This window comes from Oncorhynchus nerka, linkage group LG24 (genome assembly GCF_034236695.1).
Source record: "Oncorhynchus nerka isolate Pitt River linkage group LG24, Oner_Uvic_2.0, whole genome shotgun sequence".
Lineage (NCBI taxonomy): Eukaryota > Metazoa > Chordata > Actinopteri > Salmoniformes > Salmonidae > Oncorhynchus > Oncorhynchus nerka.
In genome coordinates this window covers 29,157,047-29,184,295 of record NC_088419.1, presented here as the reverse complement: position 1 = coordinate 29,184,295, position 27,249 = coordinate 29,157,047, and the positions used below count along the sequence as shown (strand labels likewise).

The 27,249-nt window shown below is 42.7% G+C and overlaps 1 protein-coding gene across 4 annotated transcripts in view; it reads left to right on the top strand.

Moving 5' to 3' along the window:
- The window catches only part of LOC115107802 (nuclear receptor coactivator 1-like), a 108,054-nt gene that overhangs the window by 2,960 nt on the left and 77,845 nt on the right, over positions 1 to 27,249 (top strand). For all 4 annotated transcript variants that reach the window (XM_029631458.2, XM_029631456.2, XM_029631455.2 and 1 more), the window contains one exon: positions 9,854 to 10,031. The gene's annotated coding sequence lies outside the window, so the exon portion shown is untranslated. The remainder of the gene's footprint in view (positions 1 to 9,853; positions 10,032 to 27,249) is intronic.

Here is a 27,249-nt window from a genome sequence, read left to right as displayed (position 1 = left end):
CCTTCAACTTGTTGTGGTGAGGGAGGGAGGGGGGGTGGACTTTTCTCTACTACAGTAGCATCTGCTGACTGGATCCGTGCCCTCAGGAGTCATTTTAACAGATTTGAGAAACGGTAGTGAAAGTCTCAACCCCAAAGTTTAAAGTACAGGATGTTGTAACCGGTTCAGTGTGGGTTTTTGTTCAGCTCCCCAGATGGGGATCAATGTATGGCCTGTCAGTTATATAATATTTCCTCACAATGGAGAGATGAGCTTTAGGCTATTGGCTGCTATCGCATAACGGTGCCTCTTGTGTTCTCTGTACCTGTTGGATATTGTTGGTTGCTGATTTCTCAGAGAGTATTCCCCCACAACTGTCGCCTCAGGCTGAGGTTAAAGTAGTTATTTTTGTATTTATTTTTATTTTTTCACCTTTATTTAACCAGGTAGGCAAGTGGAGAACAAGTTCTCATTTACAATTGCGACCTGACCAAGATAAAGCAAAGCAGTTCGACACACAACGACACAGTTAAACATGGAGTAAAACAAACATACAGTAGAAACAAGTCTATAGACGATGTGAGCAAATGAGGTGAGATAAGGGAGGAAAAGGCAAAAAAAAGGCCATTGTGGCAAAGTAAATACAATATAGCAAGTAAAAACACTGGAATGGTAGATTTGCAGTGGAAGAATGTGCAAAGTAGAAATAAAAATAAAGGGGTGCAAAAATAAATAAATACAGTAGGGAAAGAGGTAGTTATTTTGGTAAATTATAGGTGGGCTCTGTACAGGTGCAGTAATCTGTGAGCTGCTCTGACAGTTGGTGCTTAAAGCTAGTGAGGGAGATAAGTGGTTCCAGTTTCAGAGATTTTTGTAGTTCATTCCAGTCATTGGCAGCAGAGAACTGGAAGGAGAGGCGGCCAAAGAAATAATTGGTTTTGGGAGTGACCAGAGAGATATAACTGCTGGAGCGCGTGCTACAGGTGGGTGATGCTATGGTGTCCAGCGAGCTGAGATAAGGGGGGACTTACCTAGCAGGGTCTTGTAGATGACATGGAGCCAGTGGGTTTGGCGACGAGTATGAAGCGAGGGCCAGCCAACGAGAGCGTACAGGTCGCAATGGTGGGTAGTATATGGGGCTTTGGTGACAAAACGGATGGCATTGTGATAGACTGCATCCAATTTGTTGAGTAGGGTATTGGACGCTATTTTGTAAATGACATCGCCGAAGTCGAGGATTGGTAGGAGGGTATGTTTGGTAGGAGGGTATGTTTGGCAGCATGAGTGAAGGATGCTTTGTTGCGAAATAGGAAGCCAATTCTAGATTTAACTTTGGATTGGAGATTTTGATGTGGGTCTGGAAGGAGAGTTTACAAGTCTAACCAGACACCTAGGTATTTGTAGTTGTCCACGTATTCTAAGTCAGAGCCATCCAGAGTAGTGATGTTGGACAGGCGGGCAGGTGCAGGCAGCGATTGGTTGAAGTGCATGCATTTAGTTTTACTTGTGTTTAAGAGCAATTGGATGCCACGGAAGGAGAGTTGTATGGCATTGAAGCTTGCCTGGAGGGTTGTTAACCGTGTCCAAAGAAGGGCCAGAAGTATACCGAATGGTGTCGTCTGCGTAGAGGTGGATCAGAGACTCACCAGCAGCAAGAGCGACATCATTGATGTATAGAGACAAGAGAGTCGGTCCAAGAATTTAACCCTGTGGCACCCCCATAGAGACTGCCAGAGGTCTGGACAGCAGACCCTCCGATTTGACACACTGACCTCTATCAGAGAAGTAGTTGGTGAACCAGCCAAGGCAATCATTTGAGAAACCTAGGCTGTTCGGTCTGCCAATAAGAATGTTGTGATTGACAGAGTCGAAAGCCTTGGCCAGATCAATGAATGAATACGGCTGCACAGTAATGTTTCTTATCGATGGCGGTTAAGATATCGTTTAGGACCTTGAGCGTGGCTGAGGTGCACCCATGACCAACTCTGAAACCAGATTGGTTTATTATTGCCCCCCCCCCCCCCCCATGACCTTGAATATGGAGCTGCATGATTAAGATGGCGTTAAAACTGTTTTTGCTATGTTCTAAGTCATGTTTTTTTTAACTGGCTACCGTTCAGTTACGTCAGTGAGGTTGATGTGTTTTTACATTTTAGGTTGAGTTTTGGTCACTAGAGGTGTCATGGCTAAACTCTTGCACCTCTCCAGGGGTAGACTGCCATATGGACTACATATCCCTAGGTCTACACATTAATCCACATTATGTTTATTTTTGACTTTAAAACTAGTGTGTTAGTTGGAGTAGGCTGCCTTGGATAGGTTAAACAAGAAGAGATTGGTCAAGAGAGAAATATTTGACATAAACAAACTACGACGAATGAGTTTAGCATGCACTTAATCCTGAAATAACCTGCCACTGACCCATCTGGGCTGTGTCATACTAGTGTCTAAAGTTCAACCATGTTTTATGCAAGAACTGTAAGTTTACAGAAACATACAAGTGTCTTAGATTCACATTATAACGAATTGAATTTAGTTTTCCATAACGTCATGCTTCTTTGGATTTGGTCCAGTGACTATAAATCAAGAAAGAGGTCATAGCAGCTCGTAATAAAGCATATTGGACAGCGCTCGCTGTGTATGAAATACATTTTTAATCATTTGGGATTGATGGTGATTATAAGGAAGCCATAATTTGCATCAACAAGCGAGTTGAGCCTATTTTGAGAGGGAAAATATAAAATCAATTATTTGCCACTATTTCTCATTTCCAATTAGTAACTTTAACCTGGTCTTGATTTCACCTAGAGCCCTACACCTGTCTTGTTTCAGCAGAAATGCAGGTCACTAAAGTGTGGTTACTCAAGCACTCAAATTGTTTTGCCAATACCGTAAGTGCCTGGGTGCACTTGACAGGCTATAAATCTCAAGGAAAAACTGGTTTGGAAGCAGTACAAAGGAATTATCTCACCCTGGCACGCTAGCCCCCTCAGTGTCATTGACTTTTTATGGCGACAACCGAGTTCATAATCTCTCTCACACAAACAAACCCTCCTCACTCTATGGAGGTGTCATTGATGATGCTGTCCTTAGTGAATGGTCCGCCATGTTCACATACATTTCCTTCCTAGTATCCTTCCCAACCTCTTTTCAGACATTATGCCATTCAGTTAAAATGACAAGCAGCGTCAGTCTGACACATCATTCTATCCACCACATTCATCCTTTGGTTTATTTTAAAAATTTTAATTTCACCTTTATTTAACCAGGTAGGCTGGTTGAGAACAAGTTCTCATTTACAACTGCGACCTGGCCAAAGTAAAGCAAAGCAGTGCCACACTATAACAGTTACACATGGAATAAAGAAACATACAGTCAATAATACAATAGAAAGTCTATATACAGTGTGTGCAAATGAGGTAGGATAAGGGAGGTAAGGCAATAAATAGGCCATAGTGGTGAAATAAGTACAATATAGAAATTAAACACTCGAGTGATAGATGTGCAGAAGATGAGTGTGCAAGTAGAGACACTGGGGTGCAAAGGAGCAAGATAAATAAATACAGTATGGGGATGAGGTAGATTGGATGGGATATTTACAGATGGGCTATGTGCAGTGATCTGTGAGCTGCTCTGACAGCTGGTGCTTCAGTTATTTTTGCAGTTCGTTCCAGTCATTGGCAGCAGAGAACCAGAAGGAAAGGCGGCCAAATGAAGAATTTGCTTTTGGGGTGACCAGTGAAATATACCCGCTGGAGCGCTGCTGGTGGGTGCTGCTAAGGTGACCATTGAGCTGAGATAAGGCGGGGCTTTACCTAGCAGAGACTTATAGATGATCTGGAGCCAGTGGGTTTGGTGACGAATATGAAGCGAGGGCCAGCCAACAAGAACATACAGGTCGCAGTGGTGGGTAGTATATGGGGCTTTGGTGACAAAACATGGCACTGTGATAGGCTGCATCCAATTTGTTGAGTAGAATGTTGGAGGCTATTTTGTAAATGACATCGCCAAAGTCGAGGATCGGTAGGATGGTCAGTGTTCCGAGGTTATGTTTGGCAACATGGGTGAAGGATGCTTTGTTGCGAAATAGGAAGCCGATTCTAAATTTAATTTTGGATTGGAGATGCTTAAACTCTAGTGACACCCCATCCCGTGAACGGGACCGTTGTCATCATCTGACACTAAATAGCATAACGCAACGGACATAAATCTTCCTAGAAAATCTTCCTATTCATGAAAATCACAAGTGAAATATATTGGAACACAGCTTAGTCTTTTATTAATCACCCTGTCTTCTCAGATTTTCAAAATATGCTTTACAGCTAAAGCTAGACAAGCATTTGTGTAAGTTTATCGATAGCATAGCATTATGCTTTGCTAGCAGCAGGCAACCTTGTCAAGAAAATCAGAAAAGCAATCAAATTCAATCGTTTACCTTTGAACTTAGGATGTTTTCACTCACGAGGCTCCCAGGTAGATAGCCAAAGTTCAATTTTCCCTAAATATATATTTTTTAAGGCGAAATAGCTCCGTTTGTTCTTCACGTTTGGCTGAGAAATCGACGGGAAATTGCGGTCACGACAACGCCAAAAAATATTCCAAATTAGCTCCATAATATCAACAGAAACATGGCAAACGTTGTTTATAATTAATCCTCAAGGTGTTTTTCAAATATCTATTCGATAATATATCAACCTGGACAATTGGTTCCTCAGAAGCAATTGGAATAATGGCTACCTCTGTATTTTACGCGAGAATTTCTCTGGGAGCATCAGATGACCACTTGCGCAATGAAGCCGCCTACGGGTATTCTTCAACATAAATGCGTAAAATTACGTCACAATGCTGTAGACACCTTGGGGAATACGTAGAAAGCGTAATCTGGTTGATAGGGCATTCACAGCTCAATAGGGATGCATCGGAACGCAGGGCTTTCAAAAGATGAGTCACTTCCGGATTGGATTTTTCTCAGGCTTTTGCCTGTAACATCAGTTCTGTTATACTCACAGACAATATTTTTACAGTTTTGGAAACTTTAGAGTGTTTTCTATCATAAGCTGTCAATTATATGCATATTCTAGCATCTTGTCCTGACAAAATATCCCGTGTAATTTGGGAACGTTATTTTTCCAAAAATGAAAATACTGCCCCCTAGTACCAAAAGGTTAATGTGTCTGGAAGGAGAGTTTACAGTCTAACCAGGCAACTAGGTATTTGTAGTTGTCCATATATTCTAGTCAGAACGGTCCAGAGTAGTGATGCTGGACGGGCGGACAGGTGTGGGCAGCGATATGTTGAAGAGCATGCATTTAGTTTTACTTGCATTTAAGAGCAGTTGGATGCCACAGAAGGAGAGTTGTATGGCATTGAAGCTCATCTGGAGGTTAGTTAACACAGTGGCCAAAGAAGGGCCAGAAATATGCAGAATGGTGTCACCTACTGTGAAGCATGGGGGTGGAAACATCATGCTTTGGGGCTGTTTTTCTGCAAAGGGACCAGGACGACTGATCCGTGTAAAGGAAAGAATGAATGGGGCCATGTATTGTGAGATTTTGAGTGAAAACCTCCTTCCATCAGCAAGGGCATTGAAGATGAAACGTGGCTGGGTCTTTCAGCATGACAATGATTCCAAACACACTGCCCGGGAAACGAAGGAGTGGCTTCGTAAAAAGCATTCCAAGGTCCTGGAGTGACCTAGCCAGTCTCCAGATCTCAACTCCATAGGAAATCTTTGGAGGGAGTTGAAAGTCCATGTGGCTGAGGTGCTCCCATGACCAGCTCGGAAACCAGATTGCATAGCGGAGAAGGTACTTATGGGATTCGAAATGGTCGGTGATCTGTTTGTTAACTTGGCTTTTGAAGACCTTTAAAAATGGCAAAATCCACTGTTTCACGACCCATCAGTGACATGGCAGGAGATGTTTTGAAACAATTACTGCTTTGCATACAAACCAGTGAAATATATGGGTTACAGCTGGATGAGTCAGCAGACGGGCGGGCCTGGCACAGCTCCTGGTGTATGTCCGCTATGTTAAGGGAGGGTCAATTAAGGAAGACATCCTCTTCTGCAAACCAGGACAACATGAGAGGATATTGTTTTAAGGACTGGACAGCTTTGTGACATCAAATGGCCTTTGGTGGTCAAGATGTGTTGGTATCTGTTCTGATGACGCAAAAGCCATGACGGGGACATAGTGGTGTGGTAACGCGCGTGCAAGCAGTTTCTCACAACGCACTGCAGCATCCACCGAGAGGCTGTTTCTGCCAAGGGAATGCCTGACTTGAAAGCCGTTTTGCACACTACAGTATATTATTTATATATATATATATATATATGACAATTACAACAATGGTGAATGAACAATGAACACATATTTTAACTTAATATAATACATCAATAAAATCTATTTAGTCACAAAAAAATAATGAAACATGTTCAATTTGGTTTAAATAATGCAAAAACATAGTGTTGGCGAAGTAAAAGTGCAATATGTGCCATGTAAGAAAGCTAACGTTTCAGTTCCTTGCTCAGAACATGAGAACATATGAAAGCTGGTGGTTCCTTTTAACATGAGTCTTCAATATACCCAGGTAAGAAGTTTAAGGCTGTAGTTGTTATAGGAATTATAGGACTATTTCTCTCTACCATTTGTATTTCATATACCTTTGACTATTGGATGTTCTTATAGGCACTTTAGTATTGCCAGTGTAACAGTATAGCTTCCGTACCTCTCCTCGCTCCTACCTGGGCTCGAACCAGGAACACAACAACAGCCACCCTCGAAGCAGCGTTACCCAGGCAGAGCAAGGGGAATAACTACGCCAAGTCTCATAGCGAGTGACGTTTGAAATGCTAATAGCGCGCACCCGCTAACTAGCTAGCCATTTCACATCACATCGTTACACCAGCCTAATCTCGGGAGTTGATATGCTTGAAGTCATAAACAGCAGAGCTGCTGGCAAAACGCACAAAAGTAACGTTTGAATGAATGCTTATGAGCCTGCTGGTGCCTACCATCGCTCAGTCAGACTGCTCTATCAAATCATAGACTTAATTATAACATAATAACACACAGAAATACGAGCCGTAGGTCATTAATATGGTCGAATCCGGAAACGATCATCTCGAAGACAAGACGTTTTCTTTCAGTGATATACGGAACCGTTCCGTATTTTATCTAACGGGTGGCATCCATCAGTCTAAATATTCCTGTTACATTGTACAACCTTCAATATTATGTAATAATTACGTAAAATTCTGGCAAATTAGTTCGCAATGAGCCAGGCTGCCCAAACTGTTGCATATACCCTGACTGCGTGCAATGAACGCAAGAGAAGTGACACAATTTCACCTGGTTAATATTGCCGGCTAACCTGGATTTATTTTAGCGAAATATGCAGGCTTAAAAATATATACTTCTGTGTATTGATTTTAAGAAAGGCATTGGTGTTTGGTTAGGTACACGTTGGAGCAACGACAGTCCTTTTTCGCGAATGCGCACTGCATAGATTCTATGCAACGCAGGACACGCTAGATATACTAGTAATATCATCAACCGTGTAGTTATAACTAGTGATTATGATTAAGTTTAATGCTAGCTAGCAACTTAACTTGGCTTCTTACTGCATTCGCATAACAGGCGGGCTCCTCGTGAGGCAGGTGGTTAGAGCGTTGAACTAGTTAACCGTAAGGTTGCAAGATTGAATCCCTGAGCTGACAAGGTAAAAATCTGTCGTTCTGCCACTGAACAAGGCAGTTAACCCACCATTCCTAGGCCGTCATTGAAAATAAGAATGTTTTCTTAACTGACTTGCCTACTTAAATAATGATTGAATAAAGGTGTACAAATTTATTTCCTTTTTTTAAATTGCAAAATCGGTGTCCAAAATTACAGATTTCCGATTGTTATGAAAAATTAAATCGGCCATTCCGATTTAATCAGTCGACCTCTAGTCCACATCTACATCCCAAAACATAGGGCCAGTGATATGGGAGGATGGAATGATAGGCTGGAGGACACTCACAGGACTCTCAAGTGACATGGATCCACAAGGTAATGGAAAGCAGGTCCTCCAACATCCGGATGCCGAGGCAGTGATTTTCATCCTCGACCAGGAGATGATGGGGTCATGACTTTGGAGCCACGGAAAGCCGAGGATGACTTTGTGTACAGGAGTAGTGATGATGAGGAAGGGAAGGATTTCTTGGTGCATGGGTCCCATGGTGAGTGGTGCTGTGATAGTGCTGGATCCCAATGGTTCGGAGGGCTTGGACTAGAAAAGGAGAGGAGAGAGAGAGGGTACACTGCAGGCACGAAGACCTGGTCAAAAAAATTCCCCGCAGCACCAGAGTCCACTAGAACTGTAAAAACAACACCTGAGGGACAACCAGCCAGTGAAATGGAAATCAGGAAGGGTTTGGCGGGAAACGATGATGTTACTCTGTGAGACTGATGATCACGGGGCTGTCCCTCTGCCCCAGTGGACTTCGGATTGGGATGTACAAAACATGTCGCTCTACGGCGGAGAGGTGTGTAACCCCTATCTTCATGTGTTCAGGATCTGCCCCAGGACGTCCAAAAGAGGGCGAGGGGAGCCACTGCGATGAGTGCGGCCAGGGAAAGGTTGTCGTCTCGGCACGCCGACTCTGTCTGGACCTCCTCGTGCAGTCCTCTTTGAAATAGGGTGCGGAACGCCGGCTTATTCCATCCGCTGGAGGCTGCCACGGTCCGGAAGGTGAAGGCATTCTCCGCAACGGTCTGGGCACCCTGCCAGAGTTGGAGTAGTCGCTCACCTCCATGTCTGCCCTCCGGTGGATGGTCGAAGACCGCCCTGAACAGAGCCATGCACCTCTCGTAGGAACTCATCCATTCCTCTCCTCTCTCCCAGATGGCTGTAGCCCTCATTCATAGTTGTGCCAGCTGATCATGGTGTTTGCGGATTAGATGTCCTTGTTCGTCGACCGTCTGGGAGACGTCCTTATCTTCTGCTGCTTCCATTTTTGAAGTGGCAGTATTCTGTAACGTATATGCAGGGATTCAGGAAACAGGTGCAGAAGGTGAGTTTAATAATAATCATGAAGATAATACAAAACACGAGAAGTGTACTGAACGTAACCAAAACAAATACTGCCTACAGAGGTCTTTATGAAGGGAGAGTAATCAGAGTGGTGATGAAGTCCAGGTGTTCTTAACGATGGGGAGCAGGTGTGCGCAATGTGGGTTGTCAGGACTGGCAACGTCGAGCGCCGGAGCGGGAGTAGACTTGCCAGTGAGCAGAAATACATGTGGGGATGCTGTGTATTTGTGAGCACAGTAACTTCAAAGTCTTGACATGTAGTAAGTATCTCAATAAAAAAAAAAATTCTGCTCTCTAATTCATATTTTTTTTTCATATTCAAAGTTGTATTTGCGCGTCCCCTGCTACCTCTGCATTCGTGGGACCCATCCTTTGCTTGCTCCACCACATTATGCGCTATCTACTGGCTTTTGTGCTTGCGGGACCCATCCTCTGCACTTACTCAATTATGTTTCATCTTGCTCAACAGCGCCATCTCGCGAGGGCTCGACTTTAGAGATCGATTTGAAACCATAGTTCTCATATTTATCATAAAGTTACTGTTACACTGTGTTACTCTAGTAACAACATTATATTAAGTTGTTACTTGGTCATTTAGTAGGCCTAATTGCATAGTATTGAGGTGACCCTAACATATTTTGACACACAAGCTGTAATAAGTCTGAACAACATTCTAATGGTGTTTTAAATTGATATAGCTTCTATTTTACCTTGTTTAAAATGAACTGATATAGCTTAAATGTACATTTTGGTGTCCCAGATTGGCCTCCAGTAAACACTGAAGTTTCTCTTTCAGGTCCAGCTCGCTCGCCCCTCCCCAAGTGGGATGGTGTTACATGACGGGGAGGCCATGGCGCCGTAGCCCCCTTTCCTGGATCCTGCCAGCCAGCCCGCCACACCACCACCCCCCTCAGAGCAGAGGACCACCGCCACAGCAGCCCCCCCATGAGTCACCCTCTGGAGCCCTAGATCAAGTATGTGTGGACCCCATCTTCCCCTTTTATATATATACTGTACTTACCTCAAGTGCGTCCCCTGGTTGCTGTCTATGTTTCTTGCTTCAAAGGTGGGGTTCCTTGCCTGTCCCCTTAACTTGCGATGAGCACAATTTGGTTGCTGGACACTGGAGTTCTCAAAAAATAGCCTCCATTTACAGGTTGCTAATGAGTGCATTTCACACTACTTTTGGATTGTAATTGGATTTTAATGCTCATATGAATGTCCTGCTTAGTATGTTTGTCATCACAAAACAACTGTATTATACTTTTTTTTTTTAAAGACTTCAACCAGTAAAAGGCTCTTTGACTAGCTTTGCTATTAGCCTATGTCAATGAGCGTTAGAATTCTAGCTAACGACTGCTGCATCCAAAATAGGTATTTTGCAAAGACCACAACCAAAATAATCTTAGCGACTGTTTAAAACAACATTGCAAGTGTATTGTATGACGACTCAAATATATGGCTCCGGTTACAACAACCTATGAATGTTTCTTCGTGGTGCTCACTGACGATTGGTAACTTCCTGCTTTCTGCATCAAAAGGCACGCACATCCATGCGTGAAGAAAAGGACCATATAGGCCAGGTTAATTCGTAAATATATAAGAAGGAAATTGGATTGATTGCTCAATTACTTTATTCATCTACCCCCTCCTCTTCAAACTCTCTCCCCCCCCCCCCCCCCCCCCACACACAGTGCCGTGAAAGAGTAAATATCAATACTTCAAAATGCCATCGCTATGATCTGTTTTTTCTGTCACTGATCAGAAAGTTGATGGAATAATATGGCAGAAACTTGACTTTACACTGACGTACTCACTATTATATTGTTTACACCTTGGTAGACAGTCCTTTCAGATCAGTGGGGGGGACACAGAGACCGGTTAAATCAATCGATCAATAACATTTTAATTGTCACATGCTGCATAAAGAATAGGTGTAGGCTAACAGTGAAATGCTTACTTAAGGCCCTTCCCAACAATGCAGAATACAATAAAAACAGTAATAATAGAAAAAATATACTGACCAATAATACAAATGCAACATGTAAAGTGTTGGTCCCATGTTTCATGAGCTGAAATAAAAGATCCCAGAATTGTTCCTTATGGACAAAAAGCTTATTTCTCAAAAATGTTGGGCACAAATTTGTTTGCATCCCTGTTAGTGAGCTTTTCTCCTTTGCCAAAATAATCCATCCACCTGACAGGTGTGGCATATCAAAAAGCTGATTGAACAGCATCCTCTTTACACAGGTGCACCTTGTGATGGGGACAATAAAAGGCCACTCTAAAATGTGCAGTTGTCACACAGCCCAATGCCACAGATGTCTCAAGTTTTGAGGGAACGTGCAGTTGGCATGCTGACTGCAGGAATGTCCACAAGCTGTTGCTAGACAATTGAATTCTAATTTCTCTACCATAAGCTGCCTCCAATGTGGTTTTAGAGAATTTGTCAGTGCATCCAACCGGCCTCACAACTGCAGACCATGTGTAACCATGGCAGCCCAGGACCTCCACATCTGGCTTCTTCAGCTGCGGGATCGTTTGCACCTTTATGAACGGAGTGCCCCATGGTGGCGGTGGGGTTATGTTATGGGCAGGCATAAGGTACCTACAACGAACACAATTACATTTTATCGATGGCAATTTGAATGCACAGAGATACCGTGATGAGATCCTGAGGCCCATTGTCATGCCATTCATCCACCGCCATCACGTCGTGTTTCGGCATGATAATGCACTAGAGGTCGACCGATTAAAATATATATATATATTTTTTTTTTCAACGTCTATACCGATTTATTGGAGGACCCAAAAAGACGTTTTTTATTTAATTTATTTGTAATAATGGCAATTACAACAATACTGAATTAACAATTTTATTTTAACGTAATATAATACATAAATAAAAATATTTTTATCTCAAATAAATAATGAAACATGTCCAATTTGGTTTAAATAACGCAAAAACACAGTTGGAGAACAAAGTAAAAGTGCAATATGTGCCATGTAAAAAAGCTAAAGTTTAAGTTTCTTGCTCAGAACATGAAAGCTGGTGGTTCCTTTTAACATGAGTCTTCAATATTCCCATTGAAGAAGTTTTAGGTTGTTGTTATTATAGGAACTATAGGACTATTTCTCTCTATACCATTTGTATTTCATATAGATTTGACTATTGGAGGGTCTTATAGGCACTTTAGTATTGCCAGCCTAATCTCGGGAGTTGATAGGCTTGAAGTCATAAATAGTGCTGTGCTTCAAGCTTTGCGAAGAACTGCTGGCAAACACAGGAACGTGTTGTTTGAATGAATTCTTACGAGCCTGCTGCTGCCTTCCACCGTTCAGTCAGACTGCTCTATCAAATCATAGACTTAATTATAATATAATAACCCGCAGAAATACAAGCCTTTTTTAATGTGGTCAAATGCAGAAATACGAGCCTTTTTTAATATGGTCAAATCCGGAAACTATCATCTCAAACAAAACGTTTATTTTTTCAGTGAAATACGAAACCGTTACGTATTTTATCTAACTGGTGGCATCCATAAGTCTAAATACTCCTGTTATATTGCACAACCTTCAATGTTATGTAAAATTCTGGCAAATTAATTACGGTCTTTGTTAGGAAGAAATGGTCTTCACACAGTTCGCAACGAGCCAGGCGGCCCAAAGTGACACAATTTCCCTAGTTAATATTGCCTGCTAACATGATTTTTTTTTTAACTAAATATGCAGGTTTTAAAAAATTATACTTGTGTAATTATTTTAAGAAAGGCATTGATGTTTATGGTTAGGTACATTGGTGCAATGACAGTGCTTTTTTCGCGAATGTGCTTGTTAACCTCTTGATTCTAGCCCTCCCGGAACCGGGATCGTGAATACAGCCTCAAGCCCATTATCATAACGCAATGTTAACTATTCATGAAAATCGCAAATGAAATGAAATAAATATGCTAGCTCTCAAGCTTAGCCTTTTGTTAACAACACTGTCATCTCAGATGTTCAAAATATGCTTTTCAACCATAGCAAAACAAGCATTTGTGTAACAGTATTGATAGCTAGCGTAGCATTTAGCATAGCATTCAGCATGCAACATTTTCACAAAAACAGGAAAAGCATTCAAATAAAATCATTTACCTTGGAAGAACTTCAGATGTTTTCAATGAGGAGACTCAGTTAGATAGCAAATGTTCAGTTTTTCCAAAAATATTATTTGTTTAGGACAAATCCCTCCGTTTTGTTCATCACGTTTAGGTACGAAAAAAACCTGTATCCAGGAGTGTAATTATCCCGCAAGCTCATTAGCATAACACAACGTTAACTATTCATGAAAATCGCAAATGAAATGAAATAAATATATTAGCTCTCAAGCTTAGCCTTTTGTTTTAACAACACTGTCATCTCAGATTTTCAAAATATGCTTTTCAAGCATAGCAAAACAAGCATTTGTGTAACAGTATTGATAGCTAGCGTAGCATTTAGCGTTAGCATTCAGCGGGCAACATTTTCACAAAAACAAGAAAAGCATTCAAATAAAATCATTTACCTTTGAAGAACTTCGGATGTTTTCAATGAGGAGACTCTCAGTTAGATGGCAAATGTTCAGTTTTTCCTGAAAGATTCTTTGTGTAGGAGAAATCGCTACCAAAAAAAAATGATTTTTTTTTCCAAATTAACTCCATATTATCGACTGAAACATGGTAGATGTTGTTTAGAATCAATCCTCAAGGTGTTTTTCACATATCTCTTCAATGATATATCGTTCGTGGAAGTCTCCTCTCTCTGAATCACATGGAAGAATGCTTGCAGCTGGAGATTACGCACCAATTTCGACAAAGGACACCGGGCGGACACCTGGTAAATGTAGTCTCTTATGGCCAATCTTCCAATGATATGCCTACAAACACGTCACAATGCTGCAGACACCTTGGGGAAACGGCAGAACATGTAGGCTCGTTCAGGGCGCATTCACAGCCATATAAGGAGACAATGGGAAAACAGCGCCTCAAAAATTTAGCTCATTTCCTGTTTGAAGTTTCATCTTGGTTTCACCTGTAGCATCAGTTCTGTGGCACTCACAGATCATATCTTTGCAGTTTTGGAAACGTCAGTGTTTTCTTTCCAAAGCTGTCAATTATATGCATAGTCGAGCATCTTTTCGTGACAAAATATCTTGTTTAAAACGGGAATGTTTTTTCATCCAAAAATGAAATACTGCCCCTAGTGTTCCAAGGGCTTAAATGATCACCCGTTTGGCGAAGTTGGCTGTGATTCGATGATAAATGAACAGGCACCACATTGATTATTTGCACTGCAGGACAAGCTAGATAAACTAGTAATATCATCAACCATGTGTAGTTAACTTGTGATTATGTTAAGATTGATTGTTTTTTATAAGATAAGTTTAATGCTAGCTAGCAACTTACCTTGGCTCCTTGCTGCACTCCCGTAACAGGTGATCAGCTTGCCACGCAGTCTCTTTGTGGAGTGCAATATAATTGGCCATAATCGGCATCCAAAAATGCCGATTACTGATTGTTATGAAAACTTGAAATCGGCCCTAATTAATCGTACATACCAATTAATCGGTCGACCTTTATAATGCATTGCCCCATGTCGCAAGGATCTGTATAAAATTCCTGGATGCTGAAAATGTTCCTAGTTCTTCCATGGCCTGCATACTCACCAGACATGTCACCCATTGAGCTTGTTTGGGATGCTCTGGATTGACATGTACAACAGTGTGTTCCAGTTCCCTGCGATATCCAGCAGCTTCTCACAGCCTTTGAAGAGGAGTGGGACAGCATTCCACAGGCTGATCAACTCTTTGCGATGGAGATGTGTCACGCTGCATGAGGCATATGGTCACACCAGATACTGGCTGGTTTTCTGATCCACACCCCTACCCTTTGAAAAAGTTATGTGACCAAACAGATGAATATCTGTATTCCCAGTCATGTTAAATCCATAATGAATATATTTCAATGGACTGATTTCCTTATATGAACTGTTGCATGATGCGTTTCATGTTATTGTTCAGTGTATAAACACAAAGGAATAAATACACAATGAGCAATGATAGCTTGGCTATATATACACGAGGTACCAGGTGCAGGGGTACGAGTAAATTGAGGTAGATATGTACATATAGGTATGGGTAAAGTGACTAGGCAACAGGATAGCTAATAGACCGTAGCAGCAGCGTGTGTGTGTGTTGGAGTGTCAATATGTGTGGGTAGAATCCAGTGTGTTTGCATAGTCAAAAAGAGTTTGTGCTAAAAGGGTCAATGCAGATAGTTCACCAAATAGCTACCGGAACTATTTAGCAGTCTTATGGCTTGGAAGCTGTTCAGGAGCTTTTTGGTCCCAGACTTAGCACTCCGGTACCATTTGCTGTGCGGTAGCAGAGAGAACAGTCTATGACTTGGGTGGCTGGAGTCTTTGACAATTCTTAGGTCCTTCCTCTGACACCGCCTGGTATAGAGGTTCTGGAAGGCAGGGAGGTTGACCCCAGTGATGCACCTAGGGCTGTTGCGGTGACCGTATTACCGCCACATTGGCAGTCATGAGTCGTAAATTTCCATGTGACTGTTGAGTCACATGAACTTATGCACTCTGGACATGTGTTGGTAGTAGCCAACTTGCTAATGACCATTAGATCCTAATGGCCTGGTACTCAGGGATCTATTGTCCCACCCATCAGGTCCTAATGGTCTGGTACTCAGGGATCTATTGTCCCTCCATCAGGTGCTAATGGTCTGTACTCAGGGTTCTATTGTCCCTCAACCACCCTGACAGCAATGCAAATGCAATCGTAAATCACGCTTTTAAAACTCATCTCACTGTGACTGATCAATTTGAAGAAAGAAGTTCAGCAACAGGTTGAAACAGTGTAAAGCATGGTTGTTGTGGTTTCAAAGCACCCATACACATATTTGAGTTTATGCATAGGCTTATGAGCCCAAGCCCAGAAAAACAACCCTGAATTAAAATTGTGATTGTGCCATTATACAATACATAGCCTGCCGCATATTACGCTTGGCAGAAAAACATCAAACTAAAACAAATGTAAGATGTCTTTGGTACATAATTGGTCTTAGCCTATACTCCAAAATTAAACAAGCTAGGGTAATCGTCTTTGAGTGTGGACTGTATTATGCATAATGGACTTGGTTACCTTATGCAACACTCCAAAATATATATCCATGAATCTGGGAGAGAATGTATAGCCCCTAGGCGATGCTGTTGGTTTATTGATAGCCTACAATTAGTGAATTTGTATTTGATTTTGAATAGGGATTTAAAAAATATTTTCATAATTAATTTGCTGACACATTAGCCATCTCCTCTCTCTCCTTCAGTCCTTTAACGATCACACAGATGGGCTGTTAACCGTTTAGTGAAACATGTTTTGTTTATGAAAACATGTTACTATCAATGTTCCCCAACAGATTTCACTTGTTTTTCTAAATTAAGCAATGGGTAGCTGCAGGAACAAGGTTGGAGGGCCAATGACATACAGAGTTTGGGTGTAATATCACCTGTCAGGGAGTGAGAGCATGCTCCTCATACAGTGGTTGATGTGTGGTGTGGAGTAAGTGCTCATCTGCTCATATCAAGCACATGTTCCAGTATAAAACCGAAAGCGTGTGTTCGCTATTCGAGTGCATACAGATGACATGTATTTTTTTTCCTGCCCCTGTTCCTGCCCATTTGATAATGGGCCAATCTAAACAAATGTTTACATATTAGTAAAGACGAGATTCAGTTGAGAATAATCATTTGATGAGAGAACAGCTTGTGCAGCCTGAGACAAGGAATCATCAATAGCCTATTGTCACACCATACAGCCCATATCTTTTTTGATTTCTCAAACATTCTAAGGTTTGTATCATTCACAACGAAAGTTGCCAAATAACTCTAAATCTAGCATATTGGACCTGTTTCAAATGATCACTTTTACGCTAAATATAGCCACTTCATATGTGCATTCGTTCTGTAATGGGAAAAATATCCTTTCTAGTTCATTCAGGTAAGTTCAATTATATTTTTCTTACTGTAAAATCATATAAAATAATGACACGGTACTTATACGCATATCTTGTCAGCTAAATGAACAAGTCTAGAGCCTATATAGCATGGAGCATAGCCAGATAACATCGGTATACAGTAGGCCAACTCATACTGTTCTCCTGTAATACTTTTTCTTCATTACATAATGTTTCTTTAGACCTGCCTAATATAAAGAATGGGTTTATTGTGATGGTGTGTATTAAATGATTTATTAGCCATTTTTAAATGTAGATGTTCCAAAGGTTCACATCAGCGGCTTGTATGTGTGGAGGCCTGGAGATGCTAAACGTGTTTATGTTAATTAACGGTCAATTACTGTGAGACCGGCAGTCTTTGGTATGACAATAACCGGCTGACAAAATGTTATGACGGCCACAGCCCTAACTGGGCCCTACGCACTACCCTCTGTCGCACCTTGCGGCTGGATGCCGAGCAGTTGCCATACCAAGCGGTGATGCAGCCAGTCAAGATGCTCTCAATGGTGCAGCTGTAGAACTTTGAGGATCTAAATGCCAATGACAAATGTTTTCAGCCTCCCGAGGGGGAAGATGCGTTGTCTTGCCCTCTTCCCGACTGTGTTGGTGTGTTTGGACCATGATAGGTCCCTAGCGATGTGGACACCGAGGAACTTGAAGCTCTCGACCCGCTGAACTACAGCCCCGTCGATGTGAATGGGGGCATGTACGGTCCTCCATTTCCTGTAGTCCACGATAAGCTCCTTTGTCTTGCCCACGTTGAGGGAGGGGTTGTTGTCCTTGCACAACACTGCTAGGTCTCTGCAGCATGTATCTATCTATATGCTGCTGCCTGCCACGTAATCACATTTACTGTAGCAAGGCATCACCAACCCATGATATACTGATAGGAGTCATATGCTCCATAACATACTCTGGCACTGGGAAACCAAACCAGCATTGTGACATTTGTTTCCGTTTGGAGAATACTGCTTCTTTTATTTATTTGTATTGAACCTTTTTGACAGGGAGAGTCAATGCTGAGACCAAGGTCTCTTTTCCAGATGAGCCCTGTATAGCGCCACAATAAACATCAAAATACAATGAACACATTAAACTACACATTCATATGCACATTCAAATAGACATTTATTATACACAACAATACATTAAAAGCATTACACAATCATAAAAAAAGACCCATTCTTCAGTAAAAAGGTGCCCTAACAACTGTCTGAAATGCCCTAGACTGAGGCACCGATTCCTCCCGAAAGGGATTATACATGGAGTTTGAGCTGCATAGTTCTTTCTCAACAGAAGTTTAATCAAAACTGGTATAATAAAAAAACACACCGACTTAACCCCCCTCCCTTTACAAGGCGTCACCCTCTCTCCCCCTCACCTGTCTGTGTTTAAAGATTAGCTGTGTTTCAGTAGTTAACAGCTCCTCAGTTGTTGCCATGGGAACGTGAAATCTGACCCAGCCTGCTCTTATCTACTGTATTGCACTACGCAATGAAATCGACTGAATCATTTACAGTATGTCGGTGCATGACTGAATCATTTGTACAAATGTACATTTAAATTGATTTCATGATATTGTATATTTCCTTTGGCAAAGGTTTAATATTTTTCCTTTAGAATAACACCAAGTCAAGTTTCATCATAAGACCCATTAACAGTGATTATGTAACACATGTTTAAAGTGGATGACATAAATAAAAGTTAGTGCGGTCTTGTTATTTCTTTGGGTTTCCTTTATACCGTAAATTTTGAAGATCCACTTTTTGTATAGCAAACACAGTCCTGTTAGAGAACTGGTTCATCATGAAGTAACCCACTGGGCACACATGTCCGTTCAATGTCTAGTTTGGTTTTACATTTGGTTGAGTTGTCAACTAATGTGAATTCAACGTGAAATGAACACCATAATGTCACCATGTCATTGGATTTATTATAGGTTAAGAGAGAAAAAGACTTCCCTTCCGCTGATGACTTCAAATTAGTCAGGGTCCCAACTTAGGCTACTGTTGAGGGTTAAAATAGCATAATACCCAAGGTGCAAAACATTTTCACTTAGGTTCCCCAAAAGGCTAGGGCTGGCTCTGACTATGTGTGGGGGTGGGTACGCAGACCCACGAGCCACTGAGGCCCCTCATGATGTGTTCATATCTTTTGTGGCCCCCACCCCCCATTTAAAGTTGCCCATCCCTGAACTGAAGAGTACTATCTACATACTCATGGCCATTCATGGCTATATGATAAGCCATTCCCATTTAAGGTGACTCAATGAATCAATACCATTTTCTTTCAAGACGTTGCAGGGTGGATGGGTTGCTTAGAAAAGTGGCTGAATTAACGGCCAGCGTGTCTTCACTACCTCACCATAAGATGGGTCTGTCTCTTTCTGCGTTTAATGGGTCTTCAATCTAATTTTAAGAGAGCCAATTAGTTCAGCCCAAATGATTTGTGTTTTCTCTGAGGGCTATAGCACTAATGAAACAGTGTGAGATGTCGCACACACACACAAACACAACGTGGTGCACATACACAAACACACTTACACACTGCCACCATTTGCATCTCGGGCCTGTGACTTCTCACCCCCGTCCTGCTGCTCTGCTCTGCTCTGTGTGTGTGTGTCCAAAACTGCTCTGAGTCTCACAACACAGCAGAATGATCTACTCTAATCACCTAGGCGGGTCACACTCACAGCTCACCAGGTGTCTGACAAGGATCTTAGCGTTGTATTGATGAGCTACTTTCTTATCTGCTCCTCAGTCTCATCATTAAGCTAAGCCTGAATTCCAGTATTGGGAGTCGGTGGGACTGAGCAATGCTTGTATACCTGGCTTGTTATCATGCAGTGTGGGTGTAGATACAGTATATGTGCCACTGATGTACTTGTTCTGTACTACAGGGATCCTGTGATGTAAAAAGCCATACTGTTAGACCAGGGCTGTCAAAGTTTAGAAATAGCAGCACCCTATTCCTTTCCTCAACCTGGCACAGTCAGTGCTCTACCATATTTTAGCCATACTAGCTGTTGCCATAACAATGGTCATAACTGTTGCCTAAAGTGTATGTAAAGCCAAAACAGCAGTTTTAAGTGGTGCTATAAGTGTCCATTCATGCCATGACCATTGCCTTAGCCCAAACCCATGCCCACGTGACAGCAACAACCGTTCCCATAGTCATTATCAGTGCCATTATCCATAAGCTTTAGCCAAGCATAATGTGTTGCATCATCCCCGGCCATAAGCTTCAGCCAACCAGAACTGTAGCCATAACTGGCTGTGTCCCCTAGACATTCTGGCAGGCAGGCTGCTGTAGTATTCTATGCTAGGCTGAGCCTGGCCCCTAGGAGCATGAGGAGAGGACTGCTGCTGTACTGTAGCAGTGTTGAGGAGCTCTGACTGCACCTGGCCATTTCCTCCTCTGGGTAAACGTCCTAAATCGGGGTGTAAACGGCGAGAGTGTGGAGCAATACTTTGAGGGGCAGGGAGGGTAGGGGACCAGTCTTGGCTCCCTGTCCCCCGGGCTGTCTCCATCCCCACCTCAGGTGCTAGGCCTGTCTTGCAGGTAGGGGCCATCACATAGGCCTAGCTGTCATCTGTCTGACCCCTCACCTAGCTGTAGCCCGCAGGGAATGCTTTACGACCCACCGCTACGTTCATACACACGCGTACGTGTTGCTGCACAGAGGAACATGGCACTATATCCATGACTCATTATTATTTGTATTCCTTATTTTACCAAGTGAGTCGGCTGAGAATACATTCCCATTTACAACAACAACCTGGGGAAAGTTATTTAAAAATAATAATAATAATAATAATGACAGCCTACAAAATGTATAAGCAAGCAAAAAACACAATATTTATAAAAATAAAAAGCATAGAATTATAAGAATCATTCTTCCTTAAAAAGGTGCTCACACAGCTGAACTGCCTCCGAGGCACCAGTTTCTCCAATTTCATACAACGCTGTAGACCATCCCACAAGCAAGGCGCAAAATAGCTAAAGGCAGATTTACCTAACTCTGTTGAGATCAAAGGGATCTCCAGAGTTAGCCTGAGACGGTGTCTGATATCTTGTATTTCTGTAGGTTAACAGAGAAGTATGGTGGTAGTTTATGCAAAGGACTCTATAAATAAAAAAAAACGTGCAATGCATCGATCTACGATACTTCCAAGAGGATCAGCCTACTTCCCGATGCAGTGATGTGTGCTGAAACTATCGCCCGTGATAAAGTGTAATGCAGTATGATAAACTGCTCCAGTGGCAGCTGCATTCTTATAGACGATATCGCCATAGTCTACGTCCGGAATGAATGTCGACTGAATTATTTGTTTTCTGCTATTTAATGAAAGGGATGACCGATTCCTATAAATAAAGCACATTTTTATTTCTTAAGTAACTCATCAACATGCTTTTTGAGGGAAAGCCTATCATCTATCCAGATGCCTAGACATTTATAAGCGGGGACACGATCAATGAGGTTACCATCCAATGTATGCATAAATCATCAGATAAACGTTTACGTGATTTGGAAAATAACATATGCTTGCATTAAGTTGGAGATTGCGGTACGCCAGGCATTGAGTAATTATTTAAGTACGAGAGCGGGTGAGAATATTAGTGGTGTGGAGAATTGACTTCTCATTTTAAATCAGGAACTAGGATGTCTGAGTGGGGTCTGAAGAAGGGCAGGTCTGTGAGTGTGAGCAGGTACTGTGTGTGTGACAGCCAGGCAGGCTGATTAATGAGGGGGACTAGCTGAAGAATGAGAGCCTGTTCGAGGGAGACATGAGACCTGGGGGTCTGTTGGGTGGTGAAGGGCTCTGGCCCAATCCGGCCTTTCAGACAGAAACAAACGCGAGAGACCGGGGTGCAGCTCTAGCGACGATGAGGAGGATCAGGTTGGTGACACCCCGGGGGAAGTGGGTCTTTCTATGGAGACATGGCCAAATGAGGCATGAAACATACACCAAATTGTTGAAATTCTGTGTGTTTACTGATGTTAATTTTAAAGTGACATGATTTGTGTTTCTGTCTTACAGTGCTGACCCACGTTTTGAGGTCCCTTAAAAAATTCACACAACGTATGTGGATGGTCCTTAATTCTACAACTGCCTCCGTTTTGATTACTGCTGTAATTTGAAACAAGTTGTTTGCAAGCCATTCAGGATACAGTGGAGTGTAGATAAAGCGGTGCTTTGAGTCATACATACAGGCCCAGCTAGGCCTGTGTTACTGCATTCAGGCAAATCGTATATGTTCTCCTGCTGTGTCCTATATTTCAGGGAGGAGGGACTCGGCAACAGTGACTGAGCAGCTTCTCATGGAGCAAACCATTTCAGCCAGGGTGAGTGGGAGGGGGGAGTCCTGTGTGCAGTAAAGCATGGGGGATAAGTCCGTTCCTAAAGCGTGCGCGGTTAAGCTCCCCAAGGCTCCTTCACGAGGGGTCTCTCCTTGTGAACTGTCTTCTTGCTGCCACAGTCTCCCTCACTCCATTCACAGTGCTTGGGGACTGAGTTCATAACCACCTCCCCCTCTTTTTCGCTCCGTGGTGGGCTGTCCTTCTCTCTTATTGCCATACATCGCTGTTCTGTCTGTGAGGGAGGTGATTAGAGTACCCTGGTGTGAGCGAACGAGCGAGGCCTGGAAAGCTCAGTTAAAGAGAGGAGACATGGAGATAGCAGCCAGCCTGTGGAATGGAGAGCTTGTGGCGGTGTTCTGCCTCTCCCAAAACCCATGCTGTTGGACGAGTTAGTGCTCTGGCTGTGGACTGCAGCTTCTTCTTTTGCTCTCAGCCCACTCCTTGAGGCTGCTGCCTGGCACCTGCTTGTTCCTCCTCTGACTGACTGACTGCCGGGCTCCTCTACGTCACACACACATACACATACACATATAGGCCAACGCTAGGCCGAGCTTAGCTGAGCTGGGCTTCAGGTGCGTGGATCTCTTACTGGATTACTCCTCACTTTCTCTCTTTACTTTTGGCTTGAGCTAGTTGTTTACCTTTTAGGTTACAGTGTATGTGGTCTGTTGTTTTTGTGTGTGTGTTTTCTGAATAATGAGTGGGGGGGTGGGGCAAAGGGCCTCTTGATATTTGTGTTTCGGAATGAGTGAGTAGGTAGCTACATGTTTTGCAGAGTGTCGTTGGAGGTGTGTGTTTTAGTTGTTCTCAGCCAGCATTGAGCTTTAGGTGAGGAGAGAGGGATTTGTGAGACTTGCAAAGGTTACTCCAGTGTGTGTCTAAACCCACCTTGGATTTAGCTTTTCTTTTTCACTCCACAGCATGTTGAGTTTTTGCTCAGCTCTACCCCTGACCATGTGGTTTCAGGGGCCGTCACATGGGCTGCATTTTTGTCATGTAATTCAGATGTCTAAATGTTATTCAGTTAGCTCATACTAGCCTATGTATTACATACTTATGACTCATCCACCTAATAGATGGGTTAGTTGTTTAGCAACAAAACCGATGTGTGCAAAACAGACTGGTTGGCATAGATTATTGACATGTAAACTATATTTTGTCTCCAATGTTTATTGAAAACAAGTACATTTGCCCAACTGAGCACTTGTCTCTTATACATTGTTTAGTTGTTGGTTAGCTACTTTAGTGAATCTTAGCCATATTAGCATTGATGTGAAATCAGTCAAAACACCTCAAAACAAGACATGGTATCAAGAACAAGATGAAACTAGCTGAAACGAGTCACTTACGTTTGTTGTCATTATAGGTAGCTATCTGGCCATCCAGAATCACAACAACTCAGTCTTCTGCCCCATTGAAGCATGCACATCGTTTTTCGTGACGTTCAGCTAACCTATATATTATAGTGCTATGTAATATTGTACTGGACTACATCTTTGGGCAACATTGTGATGCGTTGTGCAAACCTCACTACCCTCTGGAGAGCCTTACGGTTGTGGGTGGAGCAGTTGCCGTACCAGGATGTGATACATCTGTAGAAGTTTGAGTGCTTTTGGTGACAAGCCGAATTGGCCCCAGTGTTGAGGATCAGCGGGGTGATGTTGTTTACCTACCCTCAACACCTGGGGGCGGCCCGTCAGGAAGTCCAGTACCCAGTTGCACAGGGTGGGGTCGAGGCCCAGGGTCTCAAGCTTGATGATGAGTTTGGAGGGTACTATGGTGTTAAATGTTGAGCTGTAGTCGATTAACAGCATTCTCACATAGGTATTCCTCTTGTCCAGATGGGTTAGGGCAGTGTGCAGTGTGGTTGCGATTGCGTCGTCTGTGGACCTATTGGGGTGGTAAGCAAATTGGAGTGGGTCTAGGGTGTCGGGTAGGGTGGAGGTGATATGGTCCTTGACTAGTCTCTCAAAGCACTTCATGATGACGGAAGTGAGTGCTACGGGGCGGCAGTCGTTTAGCTCAGTTACCTTAACTTTCTTGGGAACAGGAACACTGGTGGCCCTCTTGAAGCATGTGGGAACAGCAGACTTGGATAAAGATTGATTGAATATGTCCGTAAACACACCAGCCAGCTGGTTTGCGCATGTTCTGAGGACGCGGCTGGGGATGCCATCTGGGCCTGCAGCCTTGCGAGGGTTAACACGTTTAAATGTTTTACTCACGCCGGCTGCAGTGAAGGAGAGCCCGCAGGATTTGGTAGCGGGCCATGTCAGTGGCACTGTATTGTCCTCAAAGCGAGCAAAGAAGCTGTTTAGTCTGTCTGGGAGCAAGACATCCTGGTCCGCGACGGGGCTGGTTTTCTTTTTGTAATCCGTGATTGACTGTAGACCCTGCCACATACCTCTTGTGTCTGAGCCGTTGAATTGTGACTCTACTTTGTCTCGATACTGACGCTTAGCTTGTTTGATTGCCTTGAGGAGGGAATAGCTACAGTCTTTGTATTCGGTCATGTTTCCGGTCACCTTGCCCTGGTTAAAAGCAGTGGTTCGCACTTTCAGTTTCGCGCGAATGCTGCTAACAATCCACAGTTTCTGGTTGGGGAATGTTTTAATAGTTGCAGTGGGTACGACATCGCCAATGCACTTGCTAATGAACTCGCTCACCGAATCAGCGTATTCGTCAATGTTGTTGTTTGACGCAATGCGGAACATATCCCAATCCACGTCATCGAAGCAATCTTGAAGCGTGGAATCAGATTGGTCGGACCAGCGTTGAACAGACCTGAGAGCTTCCTGTTTTAGTTTCTGTCTATAGGATGGAAGCAACAAAATGAATTCGTGGTCAGCTTTTCCGAAAGGAAAGGCTGGACATGTCTTCTTAAGAAAAATAATAAATAGTACACAGAGCCTGCATACCAGTACAAAATTATTTTAATTTACTCACGTGAAGAACAAGGCTTTATGTAGCCATTCAAAAGCAGCCTAGCCTTGTGTTTGTGAGAGAAAAACGTATATATGCGAGCTTAGTGGTTTGTGACGAGTGCCATCATGCCCCATGTTGTGTGACAGAGAGCACTTCAGCTGTGGCCGTATGGGCAGACCAATACACAGACAGGAAGGGCTGTTTTGGGGTTATGACTAGATGGTATACAGCTATGGACAGGACAGAAGTCATTCTCTCGTTGTTATGGCAACATAACTCGCTAGCTAAGTTAGTTAGCTAGCTAGAATCCCTAGGTGATGACCACAAATATACTTTTAACTAACTGGTTCCCCCATTCATATGTGATGACAGCTACTTTAGTGTTTATATGGATGTCCGGTGACATGTCACTTAGCTAACATTTCTGCCCTCTGTAAACACGACGACAAGGCAAGCCAGTGCGAATGACCAGTGCACCGTTGTGCTTCCCGACGTGAGGTGCTTTCCACTAGGAAGCTGTATCACGGTGTCACCGGCATTATCAGGATTTTATTTCATGTAGCCTACACGAGAAATAACTCATATTTGTAACCATCTCAATGTCACCGTGATAGTCTACTAATGGGGAGAGCATGAACAGCAACAACACCGGGACACAGTGTCCCACACTCTCACTTGCCAAGCACTATTGTTTCGCACCGGCTTTGGAAGTAGCTAGTAGCCACTATCAGGGAGTGATGGTCACAGTAAGCACGCATACAATGCATACAAGCAACAGTACACTCATCAAGTACTTTCAGAAAAAATAAACAATCGTTTTATTAACTGAAACTAAAAAAATAAAATAAAATAAAAAAAATTGTGTGTAAAACTAACAGTGAAATCCGACTTATCCTCTGGCTTCAAAACCTCAGTCAAAACCTTTGCTGTAAATTCGTCCGTAGCTGTATACCATCTATCTCAACCTCGTTTTGGCGAAGTGGCTCCACTCAGCCACAATTTTCATGCACATCAACTCTTCCTTTAACTAGTTGCTCCTACCCTCTACTTTTTTGAACATTTTGTTAAAAATCGCGCAACATTTCAGCGCCCTGCTACTCATGCCAGGAATATAGTACGTTCATATGGTTAGAATGTGTGTATAGGAAACCCTCGGACGTTTTTAAAACTGGTTAAATCACGACTGTGGCTATTACATAACGTGCGTTACATCGGAAAGCGCAGGAAAACCTGATCACAGAAAATGGAAATAAATATCCTTGCGACACTTCCAGCAATTGTTAACAGTGAGCCGAATTAGATAAGACCGAGCATTCAACTCCCACAGCATCCCCATGTAGTCGAGTATCTTGTGAATTTAATCCTCTTTGATTCTTGGTTGAACCGAAAGAGGAGCACGACGTACCTCCGGTCTCCGCCCAGATCATTCCGGAAGAGCTCTCTCCTGAAATTTTTTCCAAGACGACAGCTAATGATATGTACATCGCCTACGGATGATTTTTATCGCTTATTAACGTTTACTAATACCTAAAGTAGCATTACAAACGTATTTCGAAGTGTTTTGTGAAAGTTTATCGTCTACTTTTTGAATTTTAAAAATGACGTTACGTTGTGAAATCGCTGTTTTTTTCGTTTATCACACAGTCTACATATAACGATATCTTGGCTTTATATGGCCCGATTTAATCGAAATAAAGACCCAATAGTGTTTATGGGACATCTAGGAGTGCCAACAAAGAAGATGGTGAAAGGTAATGACTGTTTTCTATTTTATTGTGCGGTTTGTGTAACGCCGAAATGCTAATTATTTTGTTTACGTCCCCTGCTGTGCTTTTCTGTTGTAGTGTATTGGTGCATGCT